This window comes from Chiloscyllium plagiosum, chromosome 10 (genome assembly GCF_004010195.1).
Source record: "Chiloscyllium plagiosum isolate BGI_BamShark_2017 chromosome 10, ASM401019v2, whole genome shotgun sequence".
Classification (NCBI taxonomy): domain Eukaryota; kingdom Metazoa; phylum Chordata; class Chondrichthyes; order Orectolobiformes; family Hemiscylliidae; genus Chiloscyllium; species Chiloscyllium plagiosum.
The window spans coordinates 89,511,017-89,533,321 of NC_057719.1; the positions used below are offsets into that span (position 1 = coordinate 89,511,017).

General features: G+C 42.9%; 1 protein-coding gene across 6 annotated transcripts in view; it reads left to right on the plus strand.

Moving 5' to 3' along the window:
- Positions 1–22,305, plus strand: part of zfyve1 (zinc finger, FYVE domain containing 1) — a 96,061-nt gene that overhangs the window by 37,145 nt on the left and 36,611 nt on the right. The window lies entirely within an intron of this gene.

Genomic DNA, 22,305 nt, shown 5'->3' on the forward strand with positions numbered 1-22,305 from the left:
TCTGCGTGGATTTCTGGCAGTTGCTGTGGTTTAGATTAGATTAGATTACTTACAGTGTGGAAACAGGCCCTGCGGCCCAACAAGTCCACACCAACCTGCCGAAGCGCAACCCACCCAGACCCATTCCCCCATATTCACCCCTGCCCTTAAAACAGATTAGGCAATTCACCTAACCTGCACAGTTTTGGACTGGGAGGAAACCCACGCAGAAAAGGGAAGAATGTGCAAACTCCACACAGTCAGTCACCTGAGGCGGGAATTGGACCCGGGTCTCTGGCGCTGTGAGGCAGCAGTGCTAACCACTGTGCCACCATGCTGCCCACGGTGTACTGATTAGATGGATTGACCATGATGGGGCAATTGGCAAGTGGTGGGGATGGGTCTGGTTGGGATGTTCTTGGGATGAGAATCAGTGGTACAGAAGGGCAAGGTGACTTTTGGCACTGTAGGGATTCTAAAGAAGGTAAAGTCATATGGAAACCAGCATAACTTGGCTAGTTGGAACCAAATATGGCTTCGTGGAGATCCTGAAGAAGGGATATGCCCAAAACATTGACTCTCTCGCTCCTTAGATGCAGTCTGACCTGCTGTGGTTTTTCAAGCCACGCTTTATCAATTCTGACTCTTCAGCATCTGTAGTTGTCATTTTCTCCTCCCTGTTGGAGGTAGGTTACTGAGGCCAGTGTTGCACCACAGGGATCAGTGCTGGGTCCCTTATCGTTTGTGTTGATATATTTTTATATGTATATAATATAGGCAGCTGACAACAAAGTCTGCAGATGACATGAAGATTGGCCAGGTGGTTGACAGTGAACAAAAAAGTCTTAGGATACAGGAGGATATAAATTGATTGGTCAATGGCAGATGGAATTTAAGCCCGATACGTGTAAGGTGATGCACTATGGAAGCAACAAGAAGAGAAGGGAGTTTTAAAGTACCTTGCTAGACTGCATGACGGCTCTGGAGCTGCAGTTGGACTCACTTTGAAGCATCTGCAATGCTGAGGAGGTTGTGGATAGCATGTTTAGTGAAGTGGTCACACTGCAGATTAGGATTGCTGAGAGAGAAAGGGAGTATTTGACCAAAAGGCAGAGAAAGAGTAGGGTGGCAGTGCAGGTGTCCCCTGCGATCATCTCTGTCCAAAATAGGTAAACCATTTTGGCCACTGTTGGAGGAGATGGCTCACCAGGGGAGGGCAGTAGTAGCCAGGCACCGTTGCTGGCTTTGCTATACAGAAGGGCAGGAAAAAGAGAGGAAGGGCTGTCGTCATAAGGGATTCAATTGTAAGGGGAGTAGATGGGTGGTTCTGTGGTTGAGATTCCTGAATGGAATGCCTCCCAGGTGCACGAGTCAGGGATGTCTCGGATCGGCTGCAGGACGTTCTGAAGGGGGCAGGTGAACAGACAGCTGTCATGATACATAGAGGCACCAATGATACAGGAAAAAGAATGGGATGAGGTCCTACAAGCAGAATTTAGGGAGTTAGGAATCAAGTTAAAAAGTAGGACCTCCGAGGTAGTAATTTCATGATTGCTACCAGTGCCACGTGCTAGTCAGAGTAGAAGTGATTGAATATTCAGGATGAATGCGTGGCTTGAGAGATGGTGCAGGAGGGAGGGGTTCAGATTTTTGAGACATTGGGTCTGGTTCTGGGGGAGGTGGGACTATTACAAATCGGATGGTCTACACCTGGGCAGGACTGGAGCCAATGTCCTGGGAGTGCTTTTGCTAATGCTGTTGTGGAGGTTTAAACTAATGTAGCAGGGGATAGGAACCAAATGAGGAGGTTAATGGACAGGAAGGAGGTAGTAACTAAAGCCTGTAATGAAGTCAGTGTGACTAAGGGGGAGAGGAGGCAGGGAGCAGATGATGAACACGAAAGGACAGGTGGTCTGAGGTGCATTTGTTTTAATGCGAGAAATGTAGTAGGTTAGGCAGATGAACTTAGGGCTTGGATTAGTACCTGGGAGTATGATGTTATTGCTATTACTTAGAGTTGGTTGAGGGAAGGGCATGATCGGCAACTAAATATCCCAGGATATGGATGCTTCAGGTGGGAGAGAGAGGGAGGAAGGGGGGTGGAGGAGTTGCATTACTGGTCAGAGAGGATATCACAGCAGTGCTGAAGGAGGGTATTATGGAGGACTTGAGCAGTGAGGTAGTATGGGCAGAGCTCAGAAATAGGAAGGGTGTGGTAACAATGTTGGGGCTGTATTACAAGCCTCCTGACAGTGAGCGTGAGATAGAGGTACAAATATGTAAACAGATTATGGAAAGATGTATGAGCAACAGGTGGTGGTGATACAAGATTTTAATTTTTCCAGCATTGACTGGGATTCACATCATGTTAGAAGTTGAGATGGAGCAGGATTTGTGAGGAGAATCCAGGAGGCTTTTATCAAGCAGTATGTAAATAGTCCAAGTCGGGAAAGGGCCATACTAGATCTGCTGTTGAGGAATGAGCCCGGCCAGGTGGTTGAAGTTTCAGTTGGTGATTACTTTGGGAATAGTGGTCACAATTCTGTACATTTTAGAATAGTCATGGACATAGACGGGAATGGTGCTAAGGGAAGAGTGCTAAATTGGGTATAGGCCAACCATAGCAAAATTCGGCAGGAGCTGTGGTTTGGGAGCAGCTGTTTGTGGGTAAGTCCACATTTGATATGTTGGGAGGCTTTTAAAGAGAGGTTAATCAGAGTGCAGGACAGACATGTCCATGTGACAATGTGGGATAGTAATGGCAGGATTAGGAAACCATGGATAACAGATGAAATTGTGAGACTAGCTAAGAGGAAAAAGGAAACATACATAATGTCTAGGCGACTGAAAACAGCTGAAGCTTTGGAAGAATATTGGGAAAGTAGGACCAGTCTGAAACGAGGAATTAAGAGGGCTAAAAGGGGTCATGAAGCATCTTAAGTAAACAGGATTAAGGAAAATCCCAAAGTCTTTTATTTGTATATAAGGAGCTAGAGGGTAATGAGAGAAAGGGTTGGCCCACTCAAAGACAAAGGAGGAAAGTTATGCGTGGAGTCAGAGAAAATGGTGAAATTCTTAATGAGTACTTTGCATTGAAATTCACTGAGGAGAGGGACATGATGGATGTTGAGGTTCGGGACAGATATTTGATTCCTCACGTCAAGTCAGCATAAGGAGGGAGGAAGTGTTGGGTGTTCTATAAGGCATTAAGGTGGATAAGTCCCCAGGTCTAGATGTAATCTATCCCAGGTTAAGCGAGAGAGGAAATATCTGGGGCTTTAACAGATCTTTCTGGCATCCTTGAACATGGGATGACCGGAGAGTTGTTAATGTTGTCGCCTTGTTTAAGAAGGGTAGCAAGGATAGTCCAGGTAAGTATAGATCAATGGGCCTGACGTCAGTGGTTGGGAAGCTGCTGGAGAAGATACTGTGGGATAGGATTTATTTACGTTTGGAAGAAAATGAGCTTATCAGTGATAGGCAGCATAGTTTTGTGCTGGGTCGATAATGTCTTACCAACTTAATAGAATGCTTTGAGAAAGTGAAAAAGATGATTGATGAGGAAAGGGCTGTAGATGTCATATACATGGACTTCAGTAAGGTGTTTGATAAACATAGGCAAAAGTGAGGACTGCAGATGCTGGAGATTAGAGTTGACAGCAGGTCAGGCAGCATCCAAGGAGCAGAAGAATCGACGTTTCCGGTAAAAGCTCTTCAGGATGTTTGGTAAGGATCCCCACAGTAGACTGATGAAGACAGTGAAGTTGCATGGTGTCGCGGGTGTGCTGCTTAGCTGGATAGAGAACTGGTTGGGCAACAGAAGACAGTAGTAGTGGAAGGGAGTTCTCAGAATGGAGAACTGTGGTGTTCCACAGGGACCTGTGCTGGGATCACTTTGTGATGGACATAAATGATCGGGAGGAAGTATAGGTGGTCTGATTAGCAAGTTTGTAGATGACACGAAGATTAAATTGCTGGAGTAGCAGACAGTGGAGGGGACTGTTAGAGAATGCAGCAGAATGTAGATTGATTGGAGCGTTGGATGGAGAAATGGCAAATGGAGTTCAATCTGGGCAAAAGTGAGGTGACGCATTTGGAAGATCCAATTCTGGAGTGAACGATACGGTAAATGGAAAAGCCCTGGGCAAAATTGATGTACAGAGAGATCTGGGTGTTCGGGTCCATTGTTCTCTTAAGGTGGCAACACAGGTCAATAGAGCGATCAAGAATGCATAAGGCATGCTTTTCTTCATCGGACGGGATATTGAGTACAAGAGTTGGCAGGTCGTGTTACAGTTGTATCGGACTTTGGTTCGGCCACATTTGGGATATTGTGTACAGTTCTGGTCGCCACATTTCCAGAAGGATGTGGATGCTTTGGAGGTTCACCAGGATGTTGCCTGGTATGGAGGGAACTGGCTATGAAGACAGGTTGAGTAGATTAGGATTATTTTCATTACAAAGACAGAGGTTGAGGGGGCACCTGATTGAGGTCTATACAATCATGAGAGTTGATAGCAAAAAGCATTTCACAGAATGGGGGAATCAGTTACTGGGGGTCACGAGTTCAAGGTAAGAAAGGCAAAGTTTAAGGGAGATATGCGTGGAAAGCTGTTTACACAGAGTGGTGGGTACTTGGACCACCTTGCCAGCGGAGATGGTAGAGGCCGGCACTTAAGATGTATCTGGACAGATATATGAATGGACAGGGAGCAGAGGGATACAGATCCTTAGAAAACAGGCGATAGGTTCAGATCAAGGATCTGAATTGGCGCAGGCTTGGAGGGCCGAAGGGCCTGTTCCTGTGCTATAATTTTCCTTGTTCTTTGAATGGCAGTACTTTGAAAGAGCAACAGTGGGATCTTAGGGTATTTGTGAAGAAATCCCCTGAGGCAGGTAAATAAGGTAGCTAAGAAGACGTATGGGATACAACTTTACCAGCTGAGGCATAAATAATAGGGACAGGAAGGTAATGTTGGAACTGCGTAGGACTTGGTTAGGGCTTAGCTAGAGTACTGTGTGCAGTTCTCCTGTCCACACCAGAGAAAGGATGTGATTTCACTGGAGGGATGCAGAGGCGGTTATCTGCGATAGGGCAGTTCAGCTATGGGAGGCTGGATTAACGTGATTCGATGACGCCGGTGTTGGACTGGGGTGTACAAAGTTAAAAATCACACAACACCAAGTTATAGTCCAACAGGTTTATTTGGAAACACTATCTTTCGGAGCACTGCTGCTTCACCTGATGAAGGAGCGTCGCTCCGAAAGCTAGTGCTTCCAAATAAACCTGTTGGACCATAACCTGGTGTTGTGTGATTTTTAACTTTGGATTAACATGTCTTTTTTAGAGCAGAAAAGGTTGAGGAGTGACTGGATGAAGGTGTGTAAGATTGTGAAGAACAGAGTGAGTAGAAAGCAGCTGCTTCTCTGAGGTGAAGGATCAAAAGCAAAGTTGCACGATTTTACATTGGAAGGCAGATTTAGAGGGTATTTGAGGAAAACTTCCTTTTCACTCAGAGGATGGTGGGGTCTGGAATGTTTGACCTGAGAGGATAGTTGAGGCAGGTAACCTCACAAACTTTAAAAGCCACTTGGATGAGCATTTGATAATATTAAAGGCTACAGCCCTGGTGTTGGAAAGTGGGACGAGTGTAGATTTAGTGTAGCTTTGGCAATACAGACATGATGAGCTGAAGGGTGGCAGATGGAGTTTAATTTTAATAAATGTGAGGTGCTGCATTTTAGAAAAGCAAAACAGGTCTGCACTTAGAAACTTAATGTTAAGGTGTTGGGGAGTGTTGCTGAACAAAGAGACCTTGTACTGTAAGTTCATAGCTCCTTGAAAGTGGAGTTGCAGGGAGATAGGATAATGAAGAAGGCATTTGGTATTGCCTTTGTTGGTCAGCATATTGAGTTCAGGAGTTGGGAGGTCATGTCGCTGTACAGGACGTTGATAAGGTCACTTTTGGAATGTTGCATGCAATTTGCATCTCCTTGCGATAGGAAGGGTGTTGTGAAACTTGGAAGGGTTCAGAAAAATTTACAAGTATGTTCTCAGGGTTGCAGGGTTTGAGATATCAGAAGAGGCTGAATAGGCTTGGGCTGTTTTCCCTGGAATATCAGAGGCTGAGGGATGACCTTTGTAAATCCATGAGGGTATGGATAGTGTGAATAGACAAAGTCTTTTCTCCACTGCGGCGAGTCCAAAATTAGAGTACATGGGTTTAAAGTGAGAGGGGAAAGATTTAAAAGGAACCAAAGGGGCAACTTCTCACACAGAGGGTCGTGTGTGTATCGAATGAGCTACCAAAGGAAGTTGTGGAGGCTGGCACAATTACAACATTTAAAAGGCATCTGAATGGGTATAAGATTAGGAAGAGTTTAGAGGAATATGGGTTAAATGCTGCCAAATGGGACTGGATTTATTGAGGATATCTAAATGGACGAATTGGAGCGAAGTGTCTGCTTCTGTGCTGTACAGCTCTATTACTCTTTGTATGATTCTGAATGCAAAAGACCATCTTAACTTCAACAAGTCTGCTGAAGTTATGACCAAAGTGAAAGGCTTTAAGTATTTTTATTGAAGGTGAGAAGGGGGTCAGGGCCGAGGAGAGAATTGTCGAGGAAGGGGGAAGTTTAGTTTCACTGTGTTTCGTTTCACAAAGCTTTTGCTTCTAAATTGATGTGCATCTTGATTTTCTGTTGATTCCTTTTCTGAATTATTACAGAACCTACCTTTTCAGAGAGGCTCTGCTGATGCCAGCCAAAGAGTGGTTCATTGGCGTTAGTCACCCATGTTCTTAACTAGTTAGGAGTTGATAGAAATTTTGGAATTTGAATTTTATAATGGTCAGTTTTGGAGAAACATCCAGGATCATGAAGGTAATCATTCCCAAACTCAACAGTGGATGGGATCTATAAGCAGCTGCATGTATCTCCTGGCCTGAAACAATCACCTCTCCGAAAGGTTGACATTAAAATCAGGTTGCATCTTTAAAAAATGTTCTGCTGAATATAAATTTATCCCCAACTTAGGCTGACGTTCCCTATTTCGGCACATCACGTAGCTCATGAGTGATTGTTTGTGAACTCTCTAATGTCAATGTGCAGAGATATGAATGAAAATCTTTTTGAAGTTGAAAGCATTACTAACTTTTTTTTCGAAAGCTCTTAAACATTGGTGCAATTGAATAACATTTAGTCAGTGTTGTAGCTGGTTTTAAAAAATAAATTTTGCATCTTGCATTAAGTTTCATCAGTAATAAACAAGATTGATATTAAAATATATTGTCATGTATGAGCACAAAATCAAATCTTATTTGCTATTCATAACATTCTTAGTTACGATTTGAGGTTTAGGGCTTTGCCATTTTATTTATGCATTTATTTTCCATCTTTGTGAACAGTGTTTAGTGAATTCACCTCTGCAAGTTTGAATAATTACAAGGTTTGAGTGCAAAGTATTAAAATCTTGCACATCAAAATTAGTGTCCTGTATTACAACCAGGTGGGCGGCAGGGACTGTGTCTCAGCGTCAGGGACCCGGGTTTGATTCCTGCCTCGAGTGACTGTGTGGAATTTGCACATTCTTCCTGTGTCTGCGTGGGTTTCCTCCCCAATCCAAAGATGTGCAGGTTGGGTGAATTGACCATGCTAAATTGCCCATAGCATTAGGTGCATTAGCCAGGGGTAAATATAGGGTAGGGGAATAGGTCTGGGTGGGTTACTCTTCGGAGGGTCGGTGTGGACTTGTTGGGCCAAATGGCCTGTTTCCGTACTATAGGGAATGTAATGAAAATCTAAAAGCATATGTTCAATTAATGAAATGAAAGCAATGTTTCAATCTCTGATGAACTGTGCAATGGTATATACACCATGAAGCCTGAGTGTGAGGTAAGCTGATTCCATGAATTTTGACAATGACATCATGCTTTTTTTCTAACCCACAGGTCAGTAATATTTTGTTATGAACATGCTGACAATAACCATTGCTTAGTAGAAAGTTCATCTGCTTATAATTAATAAATAATGACAGACTAACTGATACGATTTTGTTTTTCTCCTTGTGTTAATTTTTAAGGTTTAATACATCCATTAGACTTTTAACATTGTAGATTAAGTAAGTTTATCATTCACAATGGGGATGAAGCTGGTGTCTGTTCTTTCGATGCACTTAATTCATGTTCCAAGGCTTAGTGCGGTGTTTTTTCTTAGACTGTCATTCAAATGGCTGTTTTGAGGCCATTAAGCTAAATAAAAGTAATGTTTTTGCTATTCAGGATTCACAATTTCAAAGGGTGAAACGGCCTTTTTGTTTTGTTGATGAGAATTGGCAGTGAGTATTAGGCAAGAAATGTTTCAACTAGAAAGCTAGATATTTTCTGGAAGCTTGACAGGATTTTTTTTCCCTCCCCATGGGAAATGCTGAAGCCATTTGTGGCAGGGTGACAAAGTTCTGATTGAGACTAGTTACTCCAGCAGAGAATGAGAATTGAATTTCAAGCTACACCTGAATATCCTGGAATCCAGCAGTGACTCTTAGTTTTATGTACAACAAAGAAGCCACCGTTTTTAACACCACTCCCTGTTCCCTTGACTGTTCATCTTAACATGATTTGGAGATGCTGGTGTTGGATTTGGGTGTACAAAGTTAAAAATCACACAACACCAGGTTATAGTCCAACAGGTTTAATTGGAAGCACACTAGCTTTCGGAGCAACGTGATGAAGGAACGTCGCTCCGAAAGCTAGTGTGCTTCCAATTAAACCTGTTGGACTATAACCTGGTGTTGTGATTTTCATCTTAACATTACATTTAAAAAAAAATCATGGGATGAGAGCATCACTGGCTAGGCTAACATTTATTGCTCATTCCTAATTGCCCAGAGGGCTGTTAAGAGTCAATCACTTGCTGTAGCTCTGGAGTCACGTGTAGGCCAGATGGCATTAAAGAAATGAGCTCAGGAACTCTTTGATATTAAGATTGAGGCTGTGTGATCGGCTGCTTCAGTCACTTTGCTCCTTTTCCCTTATACTACCAGATTCTCCCTTGGCTTCGTCTTGAGCTCTCATTTATTTCCAGTTCACTTTTATTTTTTCATAACCCAACTCTGAATTTCAAGTCCTTAAACCTCACATTCTACTTCCTCAGCATGATTCCTACTAAACTGCTAATCACCAGCTTCTCCTGGCATTCATGTTCACTGATCACATAAATGCTGTCCTTCAGTTGCGTTGTCCTTTCCTTTAAAATTGCTGTTATCACTCTTCTCTTCAAAGCAAAACTCCTTTGATTCAGCCACCCTTGAAAATTAACACCCCCTTTCCAAACTCACTTCCTTTTCCAAATTATTAAACATGTTTTTTGCCTCCCAATTCTGTACCTGTCTTTTCCTGAATTCCACATTGCAATCTCCAGTCAGGTTTTTGCCCCTATTTAGTTACCAAAACTGATCTTGTGTAAGTCACAAATGTTAGCCTGTTTGTGACAAAAGTAAATTATCCATTTTTGTCCTTGTTAAAGGCTACATGTTGGCCACAATTTCACAGTCATTGTTTGCTGGGGGGAGTGGGAAGACATTTTTTTTTGCTGATTCATTTGTAGGATGTGATCAGTACTCATTATAATTTGTGTTTTGGTGCACGGACATGAAGTTTGCATGGCATTGACTTCCAAAATCAGAAATTAATGGTCCTCATGTCAAACTTCAGAGGACCCTCTGAAGGTTCATTTAGCCACGCAGTTTGGATGAAAAGATTGGACGTAGGTGTCATTTGTTACGTAAGCATGTATTGTCCAGTCCTAACTTTCTTGAGACTTTAGACTGCTGTAGTCCATGTGGAATAGGGATAGCTATAATGCTATTAGGAAGAGAGTTCCAGCATTTTGATTCAGCAGCAGTGAAGGAACAGTGATGCAGTTCCAAGTCCGGATGGTGTGTGCGTCTTGCAGGCGATAGTGTTTCCGTATGTTGTCTTCTTGGTGGTATGTTGTCTTCTTGTGGGGTTGGAAGATACCGTTGAAGGGGCTGTTGAGTTGCTGCAGTATATCTTGTGGATGGGGCACTGTGCTGCCACTATGTTGGCAATGGGGCAAGTGAATTTAGAAGATATGGTTTCAGTCAAGTAGGCTGCTTTGCCTTGGATGTCGTCAAGTTTTCTTGTTTGGCTGGAGCTGCATTTATCTAAACAAATGATGAATGTTCCATTATAGACCTGACTTATGCCATGCAAATGGGAAGTTTGGAAGTGAGTTACTTGCCATGAAAGTTCTAACCTCTCAATTGCTGTTATAGCTCAATGATCCACATAGCTGGATCCAGTTCAGTTTCTTGGCTGTAGTAACCCCAGGATGTTGATACGTTGTATGAGTATATGATACCAGCCACAGCCAATATCTGATTGGGGATTGTTATGGATCAGGCTGGATCCCCTCAAAATACTTTAAGAAGGTAGCCAAACCCTAACTTTTTTCTTATTTTAAAGGCAGATATGAAGTGGATATTCCAGGTGCGTTGCACTGGTCAAACCATTCAGCTTTAAGCAAAACAGAATTTATTTAAACACTACAGATAAAACAGGAACAAAAGAAAATGGAATTTAGAATAACTCATAGGACATAGAACATTACAGAGTAGAACATGCCCTTCGGCCCTCGATGTTGCGCCGACCTGTGGAACCAATCTATCCTACACGATTCCATTTTCATCCATATGTTTATCCAATGACCATTTAAATGCCCTTAAAGTTGGTGTGTCTACTGCTGGTGCAAGCAATGTGTTTCACGCTCCTACTACTCTCCAAGTAAAGAACTTAACTATCGGAAAACCTAACTGACCCGATATAGCAACTTAACTAAGGTACAGCATGCAGAGAGTGTATGAGGATGGATAAACAGTTGATAGGGCAAAGTTACAATCAATGTGATGGGTTGAAGTGTGTCTATGTTAATGCAAGAAGTATCAGGAATAAGGATGATGAACTTAGAGCATAGATAAGTACTTGGAGCTGCGATGTTGTGGCCATTATGGAGACTTGGATATTACTGGGGCAAGAATGGTTGTTGGATGTTCTAGGGTTTAGATGTTTCAAAAGAAGAGAGGGAGGGGTAAAAGACATGGGGGAATGGTATTGCTCATCAGGGATAGTATCACAGCTGTAGAAAGGGAGGTTGTCAAGGCGGGTTTGTCTACTGAGTTAGTATGGGTGGAAGTCAGAAACAGGAAAGGTGCAGCCACTTTATTGGGAGTTTTCTATAGAACTCCCAATAGCAACAGAAACCCGGAGGACCAAATTGAGAGGAAGATTTTGGAAAGGTGCAGAAGTAACAGGGTTGTTGTCATGTGTGACTTTAACTTTCCTAATATTGGTTGGAAACTCCTCTAAGTTCAAATAGTTTGGATGGAACAATTTTTGAATGTCCAGGAAGAATTCCAACTGGGGGGGAGGCAGTATTGGATATGGTGTTTGGCAACAAATCAGGCCAGGTGTCAGATCTCTTGGTGGGAGAGCATTTCAGCAATAGTGACCACAACGCCCTGATCTTTACTATAGTCATGGAGAGGGATTGGAGCAGCTGGTATAGGAAAGTATTTAATTGTGGGAGGGTGATTTACAATGCTATTAGGCAGGAACTAGGGTGCCTAAATTGGGAACAGCTGTTCTCAACAAAATATACGACAAAAATGTGGAGGTTGTTTCGGGAGCACTTGCTGATAGCGCTGGATAGGTTTGTCCCACTGAGGCAAGGAAGGGATGGTAGGGTGAAGGAACCTTGGGTGACAAGCAATGTGGAACATCTACTCAAGAGGAGAAGGAAGCTGACTTGAGTTTTAGGAGGCAAGGATCTGACAGGACTCTAGAGGGTTACAAGGTGGCCAGGAAGGAACTGAAGAATAGACTTAGGAGAGCTAGAAGGGGGCATGAAAATGCTTTAGTGGGTAGGATTAAGGAAAACCCTAAGGCATTCTACACTTGGAGGAACAAGAGGATGACAGAGTGAGGGTAGGGCCGATCAGGGACAGTGGAGGGAACGTGTGCCTGGATTCGGAAGGTATAGGGGAGGTCCTTAATGTATACTTTGCTTCAGTATTCACTACTGAGAGGGACCTTAACATTTTTGAGGACAGCGTGAAATAGGCTGAAATGCTGGAACATGTTGATGTTAAGAAGAAGGATGTGCTTGAAGTTTTGAAAACATAAGATTAATCAAGTCCGCTGGACCAGATGGGATATAACCAAGGTTACTACAGTAAGTGAAAGAAGAGACTGCTGCACCTTTGGTGATGATCTTTGCTTCCTCACTATCTACTGGAATAGTGCCAGATGATTGGAGGGTTACAAATATTATTCCTTTGTTTAAGAAAGGGAATAAAGATAATCCCTGGAATTAGAGATCAGTCAGGCTTACATCTGTGGTGGGCAGGTTATTGGAGAGGATTCAGAGAGACAGAATTTATGATTACTTGGAAAAGCATTGTTTGCTTGGAGGTATTCAGTAACAACTTTGAGAGGGGAAGTCGTGCCTCACGAGCCTTATTGAATTATTTCAGATGTGACAAAAGACATTGAAGGTAGAGCAGTGGATGTGGTGTACATGGACTTTAGCAAGGCTTTTGATAAGGTTCCCCATGGTAAGCTTATTCAGAAGGTAAGGAGTTATGAGATACAGGGAAATGTGCCTGTCTGGACACAGAATTGGTTCACCCATAGATGACCAAGGGTGGTAATAGATGGAAAGTATTTTGCCTGGAGCTGGGTGATGAGTGATGTTCCACAGGGATCTGTTCTGGGACCTCTTTGTGATTTCTATTAATGGATTGGATGAGGAAGCGGCAGGGTGTGCTAGTAGGTTTGCCGATAACACAAAGGTTGGTGGAGTGGTGAATAGTTGTTGGTTGCAAAGAGACATTGACAGGATGCAGAACTGGGTTGATAAGTGGCAGATGGAGTTCAATCTGGATAAATGTGAGGTGATTCATTTTAGAATGTTGACTTTGAATGCATAATACAGGGTTAAAGGCAGGATTTTGCCAGTGTAGAGGAACAGAGGGATCATGGGCTCCATGATCCTGCAAAGTTGCCACCCAAGGTGATAGGGTTGTTACGAAGGCATATAGTGCGTTGGCTTTCATTAGCAGGGGGATTGAGTTTAAGAATCGTGAGGTTATGCTTCAGCTGTATAAAGGCATGGTTAGACCACACTTGGAATATTGTGTTCAGTTCTGGTCGCCTCATTAAAGGAAGGATATGGAAGCTTTAGAGAGGGTGCAGAGGAGATTTACCAAGATGCTGCCTGAACTGGAGGGCAGACTGGACTGAAGAAAGGATGAGGGAGCTACGGCTTCTCTCATTGGAGTGAAGAAGCATGAGAGGCGAATTGACAGAGATGTACAAGATGGTGAGGCATTGATAGAATGAATAGTCAGAGACTTTTTCCCAGGGCAGAAATGGTCATCACGAGGGGGCATCATTTTAAGCTGATTGGAGGACGGTTTAGGGGAGATTTCAGAGGTCGGTTCTTTACACAGTGTGTGGTGGGTGTGTAGAATGCACTGCCAGCGGTAGCAGAGTCAGATACATTAGGGACATTTAAGCGACCCTAGGATAGGCGCATGGATGATAGTAAAATGAAAAGTCTGTAAATTAGTTTGATCATAGAATAGGATAAAAAGTCAGCGAAACGTCAAGAGCCAAAATGCCTGTATTGTCTACACTGTTCTATGTTCTATTTTGTGTGAACTGTTCCAATTCAGTAGCATCCCATAAACACACTCTTTGACAAAAAGGTAAACTGAAACACAGATTCTTACAGGCAGAAGGGAACAACATCTAAAGAGACTTCAAAGAGCAAATCAGTCAGGAATCATCTGAAGTTTACAACTTTTCCTGGACTGCAGCATCTAGTGACTGCTACAGCTAAACCAAACTAGAAAAAAAACCTGAACTGGGACAACTGACCACTCCCTTGCCATTGTTAAACTAGAGGAGGAAGTGAGGTCTGCAGATGCTGGAGTGAGCATCTAGTGACTGCTACAGCTAAACCAAACTAGAAAAAAAACCTGAACTGGGACAACTGACCACTCCCTTGCCATTGTTAAACTAGACACTTTCTCGACCCCTCAGCATCTCTGCATTTATGACATCCCATTTTAAAAAAAATCCCAAGACTAAAATAACCTTGTTAAAGTGACAGCATTGTCACAGTTGTGTTCGTCCTTTTTTATTTGATTCATTTGGGGAATTGACCTAATTGCAGTTGAGAAGATAATGGTGAGTCGCTTTCTTAAGTCTTTGTGGTCTATATTTGGTGTCGGAATGCTGTCTCATGTTGGAGGTTACCCCACGACTGTGAACGAATAGGGATATGTTTCCAAGTCAGGATGATTAGTGGCTTGGAGGGAAACTTGCTGATGGTTGTGTTCCCATGTATCTGTTGCATTAGATTTTGGGATTTGTGACCGTAGTTACTTAATTGTTGATCCTTTGCAGAGTACTTTCAGATCTTTTATTAAGTTTGTTATAAGTAGCAACACTTTGGATTAATTAATTAGATTTTAAAAAGTATACAACCCATGACAATTCAGCATGGTTCACTCATACCTGGGGACAAACGGGCATTTAGCTCATTACAACTGTTGAGTCAGCGTTCTGCTCTCCAGCTGAAGTGTTGGGGAATCTTCCCTGAGGCTTCCCTCATTTTCTTCCAGTCCATCTTACATCTGAAGAAGGCAGTTCCCTGATGAGCAACTGCCCTCTGATTCTGAGAACTTGTTGGCTTTAATGTTCAATGTACTTTTTTTTCAGAGTTGGTACTTGATGCTGTGTCAAACACCAACTGGAATCCTTTCAGCCAAACACCATGGACGACTGTTCATGATGTCAGAATGATTATTGTTTCCTTATCTGAAGATTAGTTGTCATTTTTCTAAGACCAATACTTCCTGTTTTTCCAAACGCTGCATTGACAATAGATTATATTTTAGTACAGATAAATCATCAGTTAAATGGAACATTATGACCATGGTGATTCTGGCAATTCTTGTGACCTTTCTGGTACTGTCTTAGTTTTCCAGATTTCTAGTAAAAGAAAACAAACAACTGCGCTAAGAAACATTAAATGAGACCTCATCCTATACAAGAACATACAGTTTTAAAGGAACCCCAGCTTTGAACAGCTGCCAATGTCCTCCTTGATAGTTGTAGCTGTTGGTTTGAATAGTGCAATGCATTTTGTTAATGGCACACAGTGCTGCTACTGAGCATTGGTGCTGGAGGATGTCTATGTTTTTGGATGTTGTGCCAGTCAAGTGGGTTGTTTTTTCCTGGATGGAGTCAAGCTTCTTGAGTGTTGTTGGAACTGTGCTCATGCAGGCAGGTGGGGAGTATTCCATCACACTCTTCACTTGTGCCTTGCTGGTCAGGGACACACTGGGGAGTTTTCTACTGCAGGACTGATGAAGGGTCCTGCTCGAAACATCTACTCTCCTGCTCCTCGGATGCTGCCTGTGCCTATTCTAACGACAGACCTTATCGACTCTGACTTTCCAGCATCTGCAATCCTCACCATCTCCCAGTACAGTTTCCGGTCAATGATTGCCCCCAGGAACAAGTTAATAAGGGGGACTCCATGAAAAAGCCATTGAATGTCAAGAGACAAAAGTTAAATTCTGTCTGATGGGAGGTGGTCATTCTTTGGCACTTGTGTGGCATGCATGTTATTGCCACTTGTCAGCCCAAGCCTGGATATGCTACATCTTGCCATGGACTTGTATTTAGGAAGCCATCAGTGATGCTGAATGTTGTGTAATCATGAGCAAACATACCCACTTCTGACCTTAGAATTGTGGGAAATTCATAGATGAAGCAGCTGAAGATAGTTAGACCTCAGACAATGTGCTGAGGAACTCCTGAAGAGATGTCCTCCAACAACTACAGCCATCATCCTTATACCAGGTATGACTCCAGCAGAGTGTTTTCTCTTTGATTCCCATTTAGTTCTATGAGGGCTCTGTGATGCCACATCCAATCAAATGCTGCCCTGGTGTCAAGGGTGCACACTGTCACCTCACCTCTGGAATTGATGTTTGGACCACTGTAAATTAAGTTAGGAACTGAGTGGATCTGTGGAATCTAAACCAAGAAACAAAGAACAGATTAATAAGACTGCAAGCAGAAGTAAGCCATTTGTCCCATTGCATCAGGTCTGCTACTTAATTAAATCATAGCTGATCTGAGAATCCTCAACAGTTTCCTGCCTTATCCCTATAACCTTTTATTCCCTTAGCGATTAAAAAGATCCAGTCACAAATTTCACAGATTTACTATCTTTTAGAGAAAAAAAATCCACCTTATGTGTCTTAAGTGGGTGACTCCTTATTCTGAGATTATGCCTTTTGGTCTGAGATGAGGGGAACAAAATTGTTCACTGTTCCAAATGTAATCTGTCTAATGTCTTGCTAGTTACAGCAAGATTTCCCTACTTCTATACACCATTCCCTTTGAAAAAAGGACAGCCTATTACCTGTTGTCAGCTAACATGTGTGGGCGGCACGGTGGCAAAGTGGTTAGCACTGTTGCCTCACAGCGCCAGAGACCCGGGTTCAATTCCCGCCTCAGGAGACTGACTGTGTGGAGTTTGTACGTTCTCCCCGTGTCTGCGTGGGTTTCCTCCGGGTGCTCCGGTTTCCTCCCACAGTCCAAAGATGTGCAGGTCAGGTGAATTGGCCATGCTAAATTGTCCATAGTGTTAGGTATAGGGGTAAATGTAGGGGTATGGGTGGGTTGCGCTTCGGCGGGTCGGTGTGGACTTGTTGGGCCGAAGGGCCTGTTTCCATACTGTAATCTAATCTAATCTAAACATTTTGTGATTGAGGGAAACAAGAACCATGAATCTTTCTCAAACGAAAACAGAAATTGCTGGAAATGCTCAGCAGGTTTAACAGCATCTATAGAGAGAAGACTTGTTGGGCCGAAGGGCCTGTTTCCATACTGTAATGTAATCTAATCTAATCTAAACATTTTGTGATTGAGGGAAACAAGAACCGTGAATCTTTCTCAAACGAAAACAGAAATTGCTGGAAATGCTCAGCAGGTTTAACAGCATCTATAGAGAGAAAGCAGAGTCAAGGCCAAGTAACCCTCCTTCAGAACTTATTGTAGCTGGGAAAAGTTGGTATTGATGTCGAAGACAGGGGATAGAGGGGAAACAGGGAGGGGATAGGTGAAGGTGGAGCCTGGAGAGAGACAGACAGACAGAAGGTAAATTACAGATGCTGTAAATCAGAAACGACAACAGCAATTGCTGGAAAAGCTCAGCAGGTGAGGCAGCATCTGTGGAGAGAAATCAGTTAACTGGGTTCTAATGAAGGGTCACTCGACCCGAAACGTTACCTCCGATTTCTGTCCACAGATGCTGCCAGACCTTCTGAGCTTTTCCAGCAATTTATCTTTTTGATTGTGAGAGAGAAGGTAAACTAGGCATACAAAGGAATGATCAGTCGTAAGCCAGAAAATGCGAAAAGCTGATAATGGGTTGGGGGGGAGGTGGAGGGGGGAGGCGGGGGAGGAGGAGGAGGAGGAGGAATGTATAGGGCAAATGGGTTAGATGTTTTGAAAGCAGCCCAAGAAATTCCAGGGTTTGGAGCGTAGGTATGGGTAAAGGACAAGGAGCTATCTGTCTTCTATTAGTTAGCTAATCTATTATCCGCACTAATATACTATCCCAACACCTTATGCGCGGGACCTGATATTACAGCCACTGCTTCCCCTTTTATCAATTCTGCTTGTTATCACCTCAAAACATTCTTTGTCAGGTATGTTTTGCTGTTCATAAAGCCATGTTGACTTTACTTGCCTTTAATGTTTTTCTAAATGGTCTGCAATTGCATTCTTTATAATAAACTGTTAGTAAGTAACTGCCATTCGATTGTGTTACAAAGTCAAAAGAATGTATGGTCACTTTTAAGACAGAAAGTGCTTTTCTGAGTTTAAGGTCGAGCAAAAGCTGCCAGTGTACAGAACAGCTAAGAGACAGGCTGTTCCAAAATAGATACATGTAACAATTGGCTGTTAAATGGAAACCTGAGGTCTTGGTTGCTTTTTTGACGACAATTCGGATCTAACCAATTGATTTAAAACAAACACTCAGCCTTTCAAAGCCAGTGGAATTTAAAATCTGATGATGTTGACAGTCTGAAACCCTTCCTGAAGAAGGGCATGTGCCCGAAACGTCGAATCTTCTGTTCCCTAGATGCTGCCTGACCTGCTGTGCTGTTCCAGCAATAAAGTTTCAGTCTGAAACCAATCAAGCCATATTTTTACCCAGATAACAGTTTAAATTCAGCTAATTAATTTAAAAAGGCATTTGGAGACTAAGGACCAATTAAATTAAACAGTGGAGGGACTTGTGCCTGGGATCCAGAGGAGATAGGGGAGGTCCTTAGTGAATACTTTGCTTCAGTATTCACTAGTAAGAGGGACATTGTCATTTGTGAGGACAGCGTGAAACAGGCTCATAGGCTTGGACAGGTTGATGTTAGGAAGGAAGATGTGCTGAAAAGTTTGGAAAAATAAGGATACTTACGTCCTTTGGGCCGGATGAGATATACCCAAGGTTACTAGAGGAAGTGAAGGAAGAGAGTGCTGCGCCTTTGGTGATGATCTTTGCATTTTCACTGTCCACTGGAATAGTGCCAGATGATTGGAGGGTGGCACATGTTCAAGAAAGGGAATAGAGAAAATCTTGGGAATGTCAGACCTTATAAAGATTAGATTAGATTAAATTACTTAGTGTGAAAACAGGCCCTTCGGCCCAACAAGTCCACACCGCCCCGCCGAAGCGCAACCCACCCATACCCCCTACATTTACCCTTTACCTAACACTACGGGCAATTTAGCATGGCCAATTCACCTGACCTGCACATCTTTGGACTGAAGAAGGGCTTATGCCCAAAACGTCGATTCTCCTGTTCCTTGGATGCTGCCTGACCTGCTGCGCTTTTCCAGCAACATATTTTCAGCAATGTCAGACCTTATGTCTTATGTTTGGCAAATTATTAGAGAGGGTTCTGAGAGACAAGATTAATGATTACTTGGAAAACCATAGTTTGATTAGAGCTAGCATGGTTTTGAAAGAGGCAGGTCATGCCTCATAAGCCTTATTGAATTCTTTTGAGGATGTGACAAAACACGTTGATGAAGGTACAGCATGAAGGTACCCTCATCTCCATGGTAGGCTCATTCACCCACCATGATGATCTGCAGAATTGACTAGCTCATAGAAGACAGAGGGTGGTAGGCGATGGAAAGTATTTCGCCTGAAGCTGGGTGGCAAGTGGTGTTTCACAGGGATCTGTTTTTGATTTTTATAAATAACTTTGGACGACGAAGTGGAAGGATGGGTTAGTAAGTTTGCCGATGACCTGAAAGTTGATGGAATTGTGGATAGTGTGGAGGGCTGTTGTAAGTTGCAATGGCATATTGACAGGATGCAGAACTGGGCTGATAAGTGGCAGATGGAATTCAACCTGGATAAGACCTTCATTTTGGAAAGTCGAATTTCAATGCAGAATACAGGGTTAAAGGCAAGATTTCTGGCAGTGTGGAGAAACAGAGGAACAGACCCTCAAAGTTGCCACCCGAGGTGACAGGGTTGTTAAGCAAGTGTATGGTGTTTTGGGTTTCATTAGCAGGAAGATTAAGAGCTGTGAGGTTATGCTGCAGCTCTATAGATCCCTGGTTAGACCACATGGAATACTGTATTCAATTCTTGTTGCCTCATTATAGGAAGGATGTGGAAGCTTCACAGAGGGTGCGGAAGAAATTTACCGGGTTGCTGCCTGGACTGGAGAGCATGTCTTATGAAGAAAGCTTGAGGGAGATCAGGTTTTTCTCATTGGAGCAAAGAAGCATGAGAGGTGACTTGATAGAGGTGTACAAGATGCTGAGAGGCATAGATAGAATGAATAGTCAGAGACTTTTTCCCAGGGCAGAAATGGCTGTCACAAGGGGGCTTCATTTTAAGGTGATTGGAGGACGGTTTAGGGAAGATGTCAGAGGTCGGTTCTTTACACAGAGAGTGGTGGATGTGTAGAATGCACTGCCAGCAGTGGTAGTAGAGTCAGATTTATTAGGGACATTTAAGCGACACTTGGGTTGGCACATGCGTGAAGGATATGTAGGTTAATTTGATCTTAGAGTAAGAATAAAAGGGCCAAAGGGCTAAACTGTTCTATGTTCTAAATTAAAATCTGATGATGTTGACAACCTGAAACCAAGTTACAACAAATTGATGTGACCTCGGGGTTATGTAACAGAGGGGCAGTTGGACAGAGAGGGGAGAGCCAACTGTCATCTGAAGAGAGAACAAATCTGCCATCTGAGAAAACGATACTGGGCTCTCTTTTTAAAAAAAAAAAGCAGTATCTCTCTATAAAGGTACACTGCACGTTTAGTAAATATTCTTGACACCAGAAAACAGCTAAGAAGTCATTTCGGACAGAGGAAGACGACACAAGAAGATACAGAAAGTTCAGGAGGCTCCATTCTGTGAGAACATTGAGAAACTAAATTTAAATTAAATGTTCTTCTTAATTGGATTTATATAAGTGGGACCCGTTCTATTGAAACAGCGTACTAACAAAATTTAGTTCAGTTCAGGGGAATAGGTAGTGAGGGATTGTTCAGTTTGTTCGGAATTCTGTTAATTCTGTTGGAGGTAGATAAATAAATAGTTATTAGTTAATTATAGAGTGAAATGAAAGGATTCCATTTCATTTCACCACTCCTTTACAACAGATTGTGTGGGTGAGAGAGAGGTTATACTCCTTGTCATACTGCTTTATCAGATTACAAGGTGAAGTGCTTCTCTCCAGGTGTTTCAGCTTTAATTATCAGAGGGATGTTGACCTCCACTTTGTAACATATAGGGCCTTGGTGAGGCCACACCTAGAACATTGTGTGCAGTTTTGGTCTCCTTTTCTGAGGAAGGATGCTCTTGCTCGCAAGAAAGTGCAGTGAAGGTTTACCAGGCTGATACTGGGAATGGCAGGGCTAATGTATGAGGAGAGATTGACTAGGTTAGAATTATTTTTGCTAGATGAGTGAGGGGAGATCTTAGAGCGACTTTTAAAATTCTAACAAGAATAAACAGGATAAATGGAGGGAGGATGTTCCCGATGCTGTGTAATTCCATCAGCTGTCACAGTCTAAGGTTGCAACATTTAAAAGGCATCTGGATGGGTATATGAATAGGAAGGGTTTGGGCCGGGTGCTGGCAGGTGGGACTAGATTCGGTTGGGATATCTGGTCGACATGGACGGGTTGGACCGAATGGTCTGTTTCCATGCTGTACATCTCTATGACTCTCTGACTCTATTTGGGGTGAACCAGTTAAGATTGAGATGAGGGGACATTTTTTCTTCCAAAGAGTGGTGAGCCTGTGGAATTCATTGCCACAGGAAGTAGTTGATACCAAAACATTGAATGTATTCAAGAGGTGGCTAGATAAAGCAATTGGGGCGAGTGGAATCAAAGGTTATGGGGAGAAAGCAGGATTAGGTTAGTGAGTTGGATGATCAGACATGATTGTGATGAATGGTGGAGCAGGCCCAAAGCGTTGAATGGCCTCCTCCTGCTCTCTTCTTTGTTTCTATGTTTCTAGCTTTTGCCCAGACTACCACTGTGCTGACTTCACCCTAGCAATCCCCAGGTGTCTCCAAGTCACCTTTCAGGAATGTGGGGGAATAAAAGCCTGCCTTCATGTATCAGTGAAATGCTGTCTTTGATGAAAATATGTCTATGCATGACTAATTAGACTTTTGGTTTTGCTGTTGTCTAACAATACTATCAAAGGTGGTACACTTGACATCTCTCATCTGTTACTGGCATATTTGCTTGAGCTCTTTCTGATGTCCTGTCTCCTCAAGCAAATGAACAAATGTATTATGCTGTTCATCTAAGTTCAGTAGCTTCTTTCTTTTGGGTTCTGTCCTGTGTCTGGGAAGCTCAGTTAATTCTTCTATAGGTTATACCTTGATCAGCAACTGTTGTCTCCTTCCAAACTTGGATGAGGGGATTGAAGGATGGGTCAGCAAGTTTGCAGACAACACAAAGGTTGGAGGTGTTACTGACAGTATAGAGGGCTGTCAGCGGGACATTGACAGGATGCAGAGATGGGCTGAGAGGTGGCAGATGGAGTTCAACCTGGATAAATGCGATAAATGCGATTTTGGAAGGTCGAATTTGAAAGCTGAGTACATGATTAAGGATAGGATTCTTGGCAGTGTGGAGGAACAGAGGGATCTTTGTGTGCAGGTACATAGATCCC